This window comes from Pleurodeles waltl, chromosome 12, assembly GCF_031143425.1.
Source record: "Pleurodeles waltl isolate 20211129_DDA chromosome 12, aPleWal1.hap1.20221129, whole genome shotgun sequence".
In the NCBI taxonomy this organism is placed as follows: Eukaryota; Metazoa; Chordata; class Amphibia; order Caudata; family Salamandridae; genus Pleurodeles; species Pleurodeles waltl.
Genome location: NC_090451.1, coordinates 328464740 through 328478180, shown reverse-complemented (window position 1 = coordinate 328478180; position 13441 = coordinate 328464740).

The following is a 13441-nucleotide window of genomic DNA, read 5'->3' as shown; positions in this document are numbered from 1 at the left end:
GAAATCCTGGAAGAGTGCACAGGAGCCGGAGCAGCTGCAAATCACGCGGTACCCAGCAATGCAGAGTAGCGTGGGGAGGCAAGGACTTACCTCCACCAAACTTGGAATGAAGAGTCACTGGACTGTGGGAGTCACTTGGACAGAGTTGCTGAGTTCCAGGGACCACGCTCGTCGTGCTGAGAGGGGACCCAGAGGACCGGTGATGCAGTCTTTTGTTGCCTGCGGTTGCAGGGGGAAGATTCCGTCGACCCACAGGAGATTTCTTCAGAGCTCCTGGTGCAAGAAGGAGGCAGGCTACCCCCAGAGCATGCACCACCAGGAAACAGGCGAGAAAGCCGGTAGGATGAAGTGATACAAGGTTGCAGTAGTCGTCTTTGCTACTTTGTTGCAGTTTTGCAGGCGTCCTGAGCAGTCAGCGGTCGATTCTTTGGCAGAAGGTGAAGAGGGAGATGCAGAGGAACTCTTGTGAGCTCTTGAATTCGGTATCTGAAGAATTCCCCAAAGCAGAGACCCTAAATAGCCAGAAAAGGAGGTTTGGCTACCTAGGAAGGAGGATAGGCTAGTAAGAAAGGTAAGAGCCTATCAGAAGGAGTCTCTGATGTCACCTGATGGCACTGGCCACTCAGTGCAGTCCAGTGTGCCAGCAACACTTCTGATTCCAAGATGGCAGAGGTCTGGGGCACACTGGAGGAGCTCTGGGAACCTCCCCCGGGAGGTGCAGGTCAGGGGAGTGGTCACTCCCCTTTCCTTTGTCCAGTTTCGCACCAGAGCAGGGCTGGGGGATCCCTAAACCGGTGTAGACTGGCTTATGCAGAGATGGGCAGCATCTGTGCCCATCAAATCATTTCCAGAGGCTGGGGGAGGCTACTCCTCCTCAGCCATCACACCTATTTCCAAAGGGAGAGGGTGTCACACCCTCTCTCAGAGGAAATCCTTTGTTCTGCCTTCCTGGGCCAGGGCTGCCTGGACCCCAGGAGGGCAGAAACCTGTCTGAGGGGTTGGCAGCAGCAGCAGCTGCAGTGGAGACCCCGGAAAGGCAGTTTGGCAGTACCCAGGTTCTGTGCTAGAGGCCCGGGGGATCATGGAATTGTCTCCCCAATGCCAGAATGGCATTGGGGTGACAATTCCATGATCTTAGACATGTTACATGTCCATGTTCAGAGTTACCATTGTGACGCTATACATAGGTAGTGACCTATGTATAGTGCACGCGTGTAATGGTGTCCCCGCACTCACAAAGTCCGGGGAATGTGCCCTGAACGATGTGGGGTCACCTTGGCTAGTGCCAGGGTGCCCACACACTAAGTAACTTTGCACCCAACCTTCACCAGGTGAAGGTTAGACATATAGGTGACTTATAAGTTACTTAAGTGCAGTGGTAAATGGCTGTGAAATAACGTGGACGTTATTTCACTCAGGCTGCACTGGCAGGCCTGTGTAAGAATAGTCAGATCTCCCTATGGGTGGCAAAAGAAATGCTGCAGCCCATAGGGATCTCCTGGAACCCCAATACCCTGGGTACCTCAGTACCATATACTAGGGAATTATAAGGGTGTTCCAGTATGCCAATGTGAATTGGTGAAATTGGTCACTAGCCTGTTAGTGACAATTTGGAAAGCTGAGAGATCATAACCACTGAGGTTCTGGTTAGCAGAGCCTCAGTGAGAGTCATCACACAGGGAACACATACAGGGCACACTTACGAGCACTGGGGCCCTGCCTGGCAGGGTTCCAGTGACACATAGACTAAAACAACATATATACCGTGAAATATGGGGGTAACATGACAGGCAAGATGGTACTTTCCTACAGAAGTGCACTATGTGTGCCCAGGGCCTGTAAGTCAAATACTACTAGTGGGCCTGCAACACTGGTTGTGCCACCCACTACAGTAGCCTTTCAAACATGTCTGAGGCCTGCCATTGCAGAGTCTGTGTGTGCAGTTAAACTTCCATTTCGACTTGGCAAGTGTACCCACTTGCCAGGTCCCAACTTTCCTTTTTATTACATGTAAGTCACCCAAATGTAGGTCCTGATTAGTCCCAAGAGCAGGGTGAAGTTGGACATGTACTTTTAAGTTTAACATATCCAGTTAGTGAAATTCATTTTTAGGTTGAGCGCACAAGTGCTTTGACCTATTGTAAGTATTTTAGGCTTTTAACTGCGCCCACCTCACGCTCATCACTTTAGTTTGTTTGTGGGCTTGCCTCTCAAAAATCACTTGATGTCTTTGGTAAATGCTTTACATTTGTCCAGCCTTGGGGTGTTTTCATTATCGCCTTGGACACCGACCCTGTTACAGGGATAATTGCACCATTTCAAACATATTTCATGGTGGGCAAACTACTTTTTATTTGGCTGCGCTTCGTGGCTGCCATGATGCTCACAGCGTTAAGAGCACGAACTCAATCAGCGGTATCATTTTTACATTATATGCACTCTGATCTGCTTAGTACACGTTCTTTGCAGCAGGCATATTAACCCTGTGCACTACCTTATGATGACTCCAAGCCTCCACTAGACAAAAGTATGTTCTCTTGGCTGCCATAACACTCACAGCGCTCAGAGGATAAACTCGATCGGCTGTATCATTTTTACATTATACACACTCTGCTTACTACACGATCTTTGCAACAGGCATTAACCCTGTGCACTACGTTATGATGACTCCAAGCTTCCACTAGACAAATGTACAGTCTGTCTCCAGAAAGAACATAAATAGCCAGAATTATTTTGACATTTTTACAGTACATGCACTTTGTGATTTGTCTAGTACAAGTTCTTTGCAGCAGGCACATTAACCCAGTGTGCTACCTTATTGTGACTCCAAGCTTCTACTAGACAAAAGTAAGTTCTCTTGGCTGCCATGATGCTCACAGCATTCAGAGCGCAAACTTAATCAGGGGTATCGTTTTTACATTACATGCACTCTGATCTGCATTGTGCATGTTCTTTGCGGCAGGCATATCAACCCTTTGTGCTACCTTATGATGACTCCGAGCTTCCACTAGACAAAAGTACATTCTCTCTCTGGAAAGAACATAAATGGCCAGAGTAGTTTTTACATTTTTACAATGAATGCACTTTGTGATTTGCTTAGTACACATTCTTTGCAGCAGGCACATTAACCCTGTGTGCTACTTTCTGATGACTTCAAGCTTTCACTTGAGAAAAGTATGTTCCAAAAAGAACATTAATCTCCAGAGTTATTTTGATATTTTTACATTATATGCACTCTGATCTGCTTAGTACATGGTCTTTGCAGCACACATATTAATTCTGGGGCTTGTAGTTTTATTTTTTTAACATGATAAAAGCTGGAAACCAGCCCATGGAGTAGTATTCATAGAGTTCTCAAGGTCCCTAGATTCGCTCATTGAGTTTAGAGTTCATCTTTGCATTCAGGGACTTGCAGTTTTATTTTTATAATGTGATACAAGCTGGAAATACAAAACAGTAACCTGAATAAAGGAACTACACACATTTGAGTCTGTGAAACCTGAGCTGTGTGTGCATGTATTTATAAAACTAACCTTGAGGAGAGCATACAGTTGATTCTGCAGCACACTTGTTAATATTTTATAACTAATATTTCAGTTCAAGACTGACTGAGGATCATCAATATCACGTGTGGTGGCTCTCCTCAAGTGTGTGAAAAATTATGGGCGTTTTGTTCAACTCCCCAGACAGCAGTAAAGGAACAGTGATCCAGTAAGCACACATTCTTAGAGGACAATTTTTTATTCATTGCCCTGCAGGCAATGTCGCCTATACCAACTTCCAAGTAAATATGTTTTGCACCTGGGAGTAGTTTGTGTTTTAAGGGCCTTGTTTAAAAGATATTCCAGTAGGCCTACTAGACCTTTAGTTTATGTAGGGCCACTGGAGTTATATGGCAGAAAGGATCCAAATAGGCATCAGGGTTGATCAATAATGTGGCAAAAAAAGTCCAGTTATGCATTTACATTGCCAATAGCTCCAACTCAAGTAAATGCGAGACCTATTGCATTGCAAATGCTTGTTCACTATTTCAAGAACTATCTCTTCCATGGGCTAATGTTAGGGTTTTCTTGGAAAATCTTTCTAAGTGTAATTTCCAATTGGGAAAAGATAGAAAAACTGAGCTTGGCGTCTCTCGGCTCGCAAATACACCTTTTGGTAAAGTTGGGTTTTAACTTGCAGGGCTGAAAATGGCAATTTTGGAAAGATGGCATTTTCTTACTTGAACCATTCTGTGCCTTAGCCTGTCTCTGAATACACATCTGGGTTTAGGTGACAGCTACATTTGTGCATTCTCTTCAGACAGCCGCAAAGAGTATGGGCTGGAAGTGACAGGAGATATATCATCATACTGATAGTCATCCTGGGAAAGGAGAGGGAAGGGTAGTTCACAATTACATCTAAATAGACTGTGCCCTCAGACTAAGGGCTGGTTACTTCCTATTGGTAGTTTGGAGCCAGGGTTGGGTTGAAAGGGAACCTCGTGCACTTCAGAGAATTCTTTTCAAAGGCCATTTTGTGTATAAGTACTGGGACTCTGACACGACATACTCAGAACTCTTCTGGACTGAGGACATTCTACCAGGAAGGAGAATCGATGTGCTGTCAGGAAGGACTGCCACTTTGCTGCTTGCTGTGCTGTGTTGGCCTGCTGCCTACTACTTCTTGCCTGGGAGTGAGAGAAATGGATCTAACTCTCCACATCCTGCAATCCAAAGTTTCTCCAAGGGCCTGACTGAGCTGAATACCTGTTTCTGGTGTCTCGGATATCAAAGACTTCAACTGCATGTTTCCATCAGCACCAGGGCTCCTCTGCTGTGAGTCCTACTCTGCTAAATGGTGTCAAATCCAGTCCTGGACCCTTGGAGGTGAGCGTGGTGCTGCAACACAAGAACTGACGCAACACTGGTGTATCACTTGGAACTGACGCATCCTGCTGCAGAAATCCTGCTTTGCCACTACTTGTACCAAAGCTGTGAACACCTCTCACCGACTGCACAATGCAATGACCCTGACTTACAACGCTTGCATGGCTTGGCCAACATAGCATTGATGCATCGGAACCAGTGCTCATCGCTTCTGGTCAATGACGCATCAACAACAATTCCCGATCAGGAATCGACTCATCGCCTGCAGGTGAGTGGCATCGCCTCCTCCGGATCAACGCATCTCCACCGAGGACCAATGCAATAAAGGTAGTGTTAGTGGGTCTGCGTGACTTCTGTACTCCGTCACGGTCAGTCTGCACTTTTGGATTTGCCACAACCAGATAGCCCCGGTTGGAGCTATTGGCTTCTAAGAGCAGCATTTTGATTTAATTTTTAAAAATTCATAACATTACTTGTGTATGTTGTCGTTTTGGTCTCGTTTGACTCAGATATATATTGGCTATTTTTCTAAATTGGTGTGGAGTCCTTTTGTGGTGTTTTCACTGCGCACTGCGTTCTTGTATGCACGCACAATACTTTACACATTGCCTCTTTAGTTTAGCTTGACTGCTCTTTGCCAAGCTACCAGAGGGTAAGCAAAGGTAAACCTTTAATGTGTATCTTACTTGCCCTGACTAGAATTGTGGTCCCTGCTTGGACAGAGTGCAAACCTTTGTCAACTAGAGACCCAATTTGTAACAACATTCTTTATATTGCAACCTCATGATGTGGTGTGCTGCTGAGATTTAGGCACTAGTGGAGGGTTCGGTGCCAGCAATAGTTGGTCCTACATCCAGGCCCTGCGTCCAACCCCATGCTGTGCAACATACAGAGGTGGTGGAGTTTGGGTACCAGTAGGAGTATGGGAGCAGGGCCTGGTTGAAATTCACCAGTTATAGTCTCAAGTAACTCTGATTTGTGCCCTTAAGTAACTATAACTCCAAACCTTGCTGTGCACTGGCAATGCACTGCTAATGTCCTCACATATCACATCATTTATAACATCAATGCATCATCTAAAACAACATCATTGTTGATGACAACACCGTGCATAGTGTGGGCACAAGTTATAGTTAATTCAGGGCACAATAGATAGCTTTTTTGTTTGATTAATTAAATTTTTTACAATTCCTAGAAACTCTAGAAGATTTAAAAGTCAAACTCATAAGACCAGTTAATATGAGTATTAAAAAAAAGCAGGGTGTTGTCAATTTAGTGGACTAATAAATACATATATTAAAGCATTTGCTTCACACAGAAAATAGTGTTATCAGAGTGATAATGGCTGCACTCTTTCCAAGACCGGCCGATAAAATGCAAAGTGTGTGCCAGTGTGGGCCGGGCCAGGCTCCTCTTGTGTTCAAAGGAAGGCAGCCTTCCATCTTGCATCACTAAGGACAGGCTGGAGTTTTAGTATGCTGTTAACTGTGTCCTTTAAAAAGGTGAAGATTGTAGGTGCAGTTTGTCAGTTGACTATAATTGGGTTATCCCTAGCATTTCTGTTTGCAGTAATGCCCCAGATGTATGCCTTGGATTCACCTTTTAGGCACATTTCCATTGCAGACTTGCAAGAGCAGATATTCAACACCCTGAAAAGTGGTTTTAGCTAAAATATTCTCAATGCCAGTTTAGGACAGATGCAGACAATGTATAACTGGGTCCCTGCAGTGGCGGTTGATGGCAAATTACAATGGAGGGACAAAAAACACACACAAATCACTACACATAACACACTAATATAACTAAACATACACACTAACATAAACATTTAAAAAACGTATTGATGTTAAACAGCATGTCCCCATTGCTCTACAGCACTTCTTTGAGGTTTGAATTGCACATACCAGTTTGGCCGTAGCAAGGAAGCCGGCCAAACCAATATATGCACTTCAAGCTGAAGTGGTCACTCTTCTCTGCTGCCAATCATTGTCAGCAGTGGTGCACTGTCCCCACCCTTCCCTTGAACTGTGTTTTCTAGCAGAAAGCATAACAAATAAACCGGTAATAAAAATTTTTATTACCATTTTATTTTTTATGCTTTCTGCACAACAATGTGGGTGCGGGGGGAGATGCTTCTCCGCTCCCACGGAGGACCCGCTGCTGACTACATGATTGTTGTTGCTCCTAATTCTTCAATGCCTATAGTTTCTGGGAGGAATAAAGCCTATCCTGAATCTCATCAACTGCCTCTTTTTCTCAATTGTCTTTGATTGTGTTAAGTATGGTTGTGTGAGGGTGAATTACAAAGAGATATGGCTAAACTGGCATGAGATTTTTTTTTGTCCAACTACTCCAGATCCAACAGGGCGGATAACAATTTGGCCTGTTTATTTAGTCATTTAGATTTCATTTTGTAAGGCAGCTTCATAACTCATATCCCTCTGGCAACTAATTCTCATAGGACCATGGTAAAATGCAATTTCCAGGGTAAATTACTAGTTGTTAAGGTTATCCATAATACAGTTTTTGTCATATTGTAAGAAGCCTCCTTAAATTTTTAACAATATGCTGTGAATCGTGAGTAGAGCAGCATCAGCTTATAATTTGTTAAATTCAATTCCAATCAAACCTGAGTTGGCAATGTGGCAACAGGCAATCGGAAGATGTGGTGAAAGGTGCTGCATTGGAATTTGTCCAGCCAGCAGGCAAACTTATTACTATAGGCAATTGTGCCCTAAAGTTGGAGTTAATTTGCCTTCTATAACTTTACATATCCTGGCTACATAGGTTCTGAAGAGATTCTTCAACAATCAGAGAAATGCTGTGCTTAGCAGTTGAGCTGTACTTTTAAGGACTTGCTTGTGAGCATCTGGTTTCTCAAACTACACTCCCAAGTACTTATTCTACATAGTGACCATTTCTTTTCTTGCACTTTCAATTTGTCAGGCACACCTTTCTTCATAGAGAAGCCAAAGGAAATTATCTTATTTTTATCAGTGTTTACCTTGATTTCATTTTCCTTCCAGTAGGCGGCTGATTCCTCTAAAAATGTTTGAAGCCCCACTGCCATCCAATCTAACATTATTGTATCGTATGCATACTGTAAGATCTTCAAACTGTGGCCTGCGAGTTTGTTAGGACAGGCTCTTGCAGACACAAATACACTCTCCATATCGGCCAGGTAAAGACTGAAATGCAGAGGGGCTGATATGCAGCACTGCTTCAGAGTTTTGTTTGCGTAGAATTTGTTTGACGGCACCCATTTCGATGTAAATTTAATCTTAACCCACGTATCAGTATAGAAGTTGATGATTGCAATTAGCAGAGAAGACATGATGTTCCATTTGGTTAATTTGACCCATAAATGTTCTCTACTGATGTAATCAAATGATGTGATGCAATTATGAAGGCTGTATGCAGCAGTACATCCTTTTCAAACAGGGTTTGGTCTACTAATGTGGGTAGGGCCATCTTCAGCACTACACCCTTTCTGAAAACTTGTTTGAGAGCATGGGATTGATTGGTTTTCGATTACCCATTGCTCCAGTTTTGTGCAGCACTTTTTGCCACATCCAGAATGGCAATAAGCTTGTAGTTCTCTGGGAATTTTCGATATCCTTTTTTTGCAAATGGGAACCATCCGAGAGCTCCTACAGCTATCTGGAATGGTATTTTCCCACAAGTAATGATTGTAGAGCAGAGACAATATAGAGGCTCATATTGATTGTGTTTTCTTGAAAACAAATGACGGAATGTCATTGGGACCTGGGGATCTTTGCTTTGTATGCACTTGAGGGTACTTTTGACTTCTGGATGATGGCAAATTGGCCTGCAACGGTTACTGAGTTTTGGTGGAGTTGTATTTTTGCCGTATTATTGGTAGCAGGGCCCATGGCACTATCCATGTACAGCAGTCTGAGATCCAGTTCACCAGGGCGATATTCAGAGCAGGGGTATGTGTTTGGGAGAAGAGGGACTGATTGACGAGAATCCAAAATCTCCTGGAATCTTTATGTTTGGCAACCTTATGTAGCTGAATCCAATATTTTTCTTCTTTTTCATTCCAGAGCTCCCTGAGTTTCATACTGTAATGAGCACTTATATTAGATAGATCATCATTTTAACCTGCATTACCCCGATGAAGTCCTGTTCCTCTTAATAATCTGTTGAAGTGTTTTTTAAGGGAAATCAACTCTTTGTGCATTGGAATCATGCGCTGCTGCTTAACATCTCCAGATGGTCCACAAGACTTGGTTTTTATGGAGGACTCCTTGAAAATTATCATAACGAAGCCTTCCAAAGATGCAAGCCTATGGGCCATGAGAGATACATTACTTGTGGTAGAGGAGTGGTATGCCTCCTTAAATTGCTTCACTGCCTCAGTCACTGATCCGTTTAAATTCCACTTGATTTTCCCAATTGACTCCACTTAATATTCTGAAACAATTTAGGTGTGTCAAATCAAGACTAGAAGAGGAGCTACAATCTTCTTTTTCTTCACTTGGCTAGGATTCAGCTTCAAGTTTGAAACCCACACACCTGACACACATACACAACGCTATAAAACACACACATACACACCCCACAATCCTTTGCAATGCCAATAGCATGACAGATATTAACAACACAACACGCAACTCAACATCATACAAGTCACACACACAAATATACCACCAAAACCCATACATACCCCAAACAGCATCACAAGCCACACACCCAACCACACAACAGTACACCTACAATACACCACCCACAACACATACCATGGCACCCCCGCTTCACAGACAGGGAGCTAAGGACCATGGTGGATGAAATACTCAGGTTCGAGCCACAACTATTTGGGGCACATGTGCAGCCGACACCCGTGGCCAGGAAGATGGAGCTGTGGCAGAGGATAGTCAACAAGGTCAATGCAGTGGGAAACCATCCACGCACAAGGGACGACATGCGGAAGAGATGGAACGACCTGCGTGGGAAGGTTCGGTCCATGGCATCCAGGCACAACATCGCCATACAGAAGACTGGTGGTGGCCCGCACCCCCTCCCCCCGAATACTCCGACTGGGAGGAGAAGGTCCTGGCTATCCTGGACCCGGAGGGCCTCACAGGACTCACTGGAGGACTGAACTTGGGTAAGTCAACTACAATATCTTAATAGTCACCACACCTGTAATGCATGTATCACCCCATCCCCTTACTACTACAAGGCCCCATCCACTACCCAGTCCACAACATCCACATCCAAGTCCCCTGCATGCCCAGAATCCCATAAACAAAGTTCCATCCAGCCCCCTGTGCACAGTCACCTAACCCTACATGGAATCCCAGTGGCACTACAGCACCCACAATGCACCTCCATCCCCCACAAAAAATGCACCAAAATGTACATGATGGGACCTTGCATGCCACTACGGGGGAATATAAGCATAAAATGGTGAAGATCAGTGCAGCAATTGCCAAAAAATTACAGGACACCCACATGTCTATTCTCCCACACACAGGCACCACCACCCATGCCACCCGGACAGAGATGTCAAGGCGTGCCATTCCTCCACTTGAAGACGGAGGCCCCACACAGGAGAGTGCAGAGGGATGTCTGGACACAGAGGAAATCCTTGGCCCATCCCACAGTCCTGGACTGCCACCCTCCAGAAGCCCCACCATGGACACCACTGACACCCCTACCACACAGCCACCATCATCAGCTCTGGCCAAACGACCCCACACCAGTGTTTCCTGGCCATGGACTGGCTGTCCACATGTACAGAGGTCAGAGTCTACATCCACCAACAGGCAGGATGATGAAGGGCCCAGTGCAAGTGGGACTGCGAGACCTGTGCAGGGGACACAGGCACAGGAGGCTAGGACCAGGGGGGTGGCCAAAGCATGGAGGCTGCAGTCCAGGAGGTGATTTCCGAGGTCCTGGGAGCATACCACCATACCCAGGACAGGATGGGCCAGATCCTGGCCACCCTAGAGCAGAATCAGAGGCTGCAGATAGCACACCACCAGGAGGCCATGAAGCAATGGAAATAGCTCAATGCCACCATGACCTCCATTGCAGGGGTGCTGCAGCTCCAGTACCACAGCCAGCCTGAATCCTCCATCCACCTGGAAGCCCCTACCACTAGCCAGGACACTGCCCTGCCATCTACATCTGCAGCATCCACTGGACTGGTGGCACTGCCAGAGGACTCACAAGACATCAGCACCCCTACCCCTGCAACCCAGCTGCACCTTCGCAAATGTGCCAGCAGACCCAGATATCTGACTGAAACACCAGCCAAGACCAAGCCCAGCGCCAGGAAGTGGCTCTGCCCTGAACTGTCTCCCTTGTGTGCCGCTGAGCTACCTTGTTGGCATGCCACTGCCATCACACCATCTTCCAATGGCCACATGGACTATACCCCAGTGCAACCAATAGCTGAGCATATGTACCTGAGTATATTTTTCACCATGTTCCCACTCCCTTTCACTGTTCCAACACTTATGTATATATTGCCATTGAATAAATACACCTATGCACTCAAATTATATGTCCTTTATCAATATGAGAGATCAATTGTGAATGTGAATGCATTAGCCAGTTACTATCATAATAATACTTATATTCCAGGAGGGGATACAACACACTGTAGTGGCTGAACTATGTCACACATGCCACTTCAGTCACAATTTAGCATTGTCACTGACAAAAGACACCACAGTACCTATTACATGAGTCAGACTGTAATTATGCAGTGAAGACCTCAGCATCATTGAACAGTACCTTATAGTCACTGGAAGTATAGCCGGATTAGCTGGGTCCTGGAGTTGAGATCTTCCTCCTCTTCTTCCTCACCATCACTCTCTTCCCCTCTCTGAGGTTGCAGGGCTGGTTGGACGGCACCCTCCTCTTCCAGAAGGGGGATAGCTTTCCTCACAGCCACGTTGTGCAGCATGCAGTAGGCCACCACTATCTTACACACCTTGTCAGGAACATAGCACAGGGATCCTAGCACGACCATGGGCCTCATTATGATTCCTCTCTGCATCTGTCCTGGGATTCCTCACAGGTGTCAGGAGCCATTGCAAGTTGGGGTAGCCAGAATCACCTACAAAAGTGAGTGAAAGAGGACTTGAACAAACGGCCTTTACTTGCATACAGCCTGCCTGTCAGCTATGTAACTGATCCAGTGTCATACACACTCACCTATGAGCCAAGCTCTGTCCCCCTGCAGTTGTCCCATCATGTGTGGCACACTGCTGTTTCTCAGGACAAATGAATCATGGACTGATTCTGGGAACCTGGCATTGACATGTGATATGTACTGATCAGCAGTACACACCAATTGTACATTCATGGAGTGATAGTTCTTATGATTCCCTTACTCCTGTTCATTTACTCTTGGTGGTATGAGAGCTATGTGGGTTCCATCAATGGCACCTATCACATGGGGGATATTAGCGAAGGCATAGAATCCAGATTTGATGGCAGTGAGTTTAGCACTTAAGGGAAACTGGACATAAGTTTACAAGTGTTGAACAAATGCATCCAGGAAATTGGACAGGATGTGGCTGAACATTGGCTGTGAGACCCCTGCAGCATGCCCACTGTCACCTGAAATGAGCCAGTGGCCAAAAAATGGAGTACAGATAGCACTTGCACAGTTGCGGGCATGGCATGCTGATTCCGATTTGCCAGCTTCAGAACATGATCCATTAATGCACAGAGGTCATGGATTGTAGCTCTATTGAGTCGGTAGGTGGTAATGATGTGATGTTCCTCCATAGTGGCCAGATCTACCAGGTGTCTGTGAACAGATGGGGCCCTCTCTCGCCACATGGGTCTGTACCCATGGGGGAGGAAGGAACACATTTTGAGTGTCAACATACACTTGCATCACAGGATGTCACTATACTTTTCAAAATGTGTCACATAGCTAATGCACAAAAACAGAAAGAATGAGGTACACCATCAGGCTAATGTGTGCTGAGGTTTCTTTGTCATAATGGCATCACATTGTATACACACTTCCAACCGTGACTACATGTGTGGAACAAGGAATCATGTCAGTAATTGACAAATGTGAGAGAGAATGGGGCCATGGATGAGGCCCCCGGCAAGGCTATTGAGACGTGGTGAAAGCAAAATGGCAGCCTTCTGCCATCCAGATATGGTAGTGTGGAAGTTACTTAATTCCGCTGGCGTTAGTCATCATGGTGGTAGGTGGTGTTCACCGCCGTGCACCCGATCATTGGATTACATGGTTGTCAATGGGGAACCTGGGCCAATTATGATCGTCGCAGGTGGTGACGGTGCACAACGCCGTGGTATCTACCACCATTTTGTCAGACCCTTGACACTTGACTCCTGCATCACTTGAAGGATAGTACTCCACTGCGTGTGCTGCTGTGTCCTGACTCAGGTCCCTGAGATGGCGTGTGCCACAGGGGAACGTGCCCCGATCTTCACCACGGAGGAGCTGGAAAAGCTGGTGTACGGGGTCCTACCCCTGTATGCGAAGTTGTTTGGGCGACCAGAGGAGCAGGTGAGTTGCCATCTGTCATCCTTAGATGTGTGTGATTGTGGTG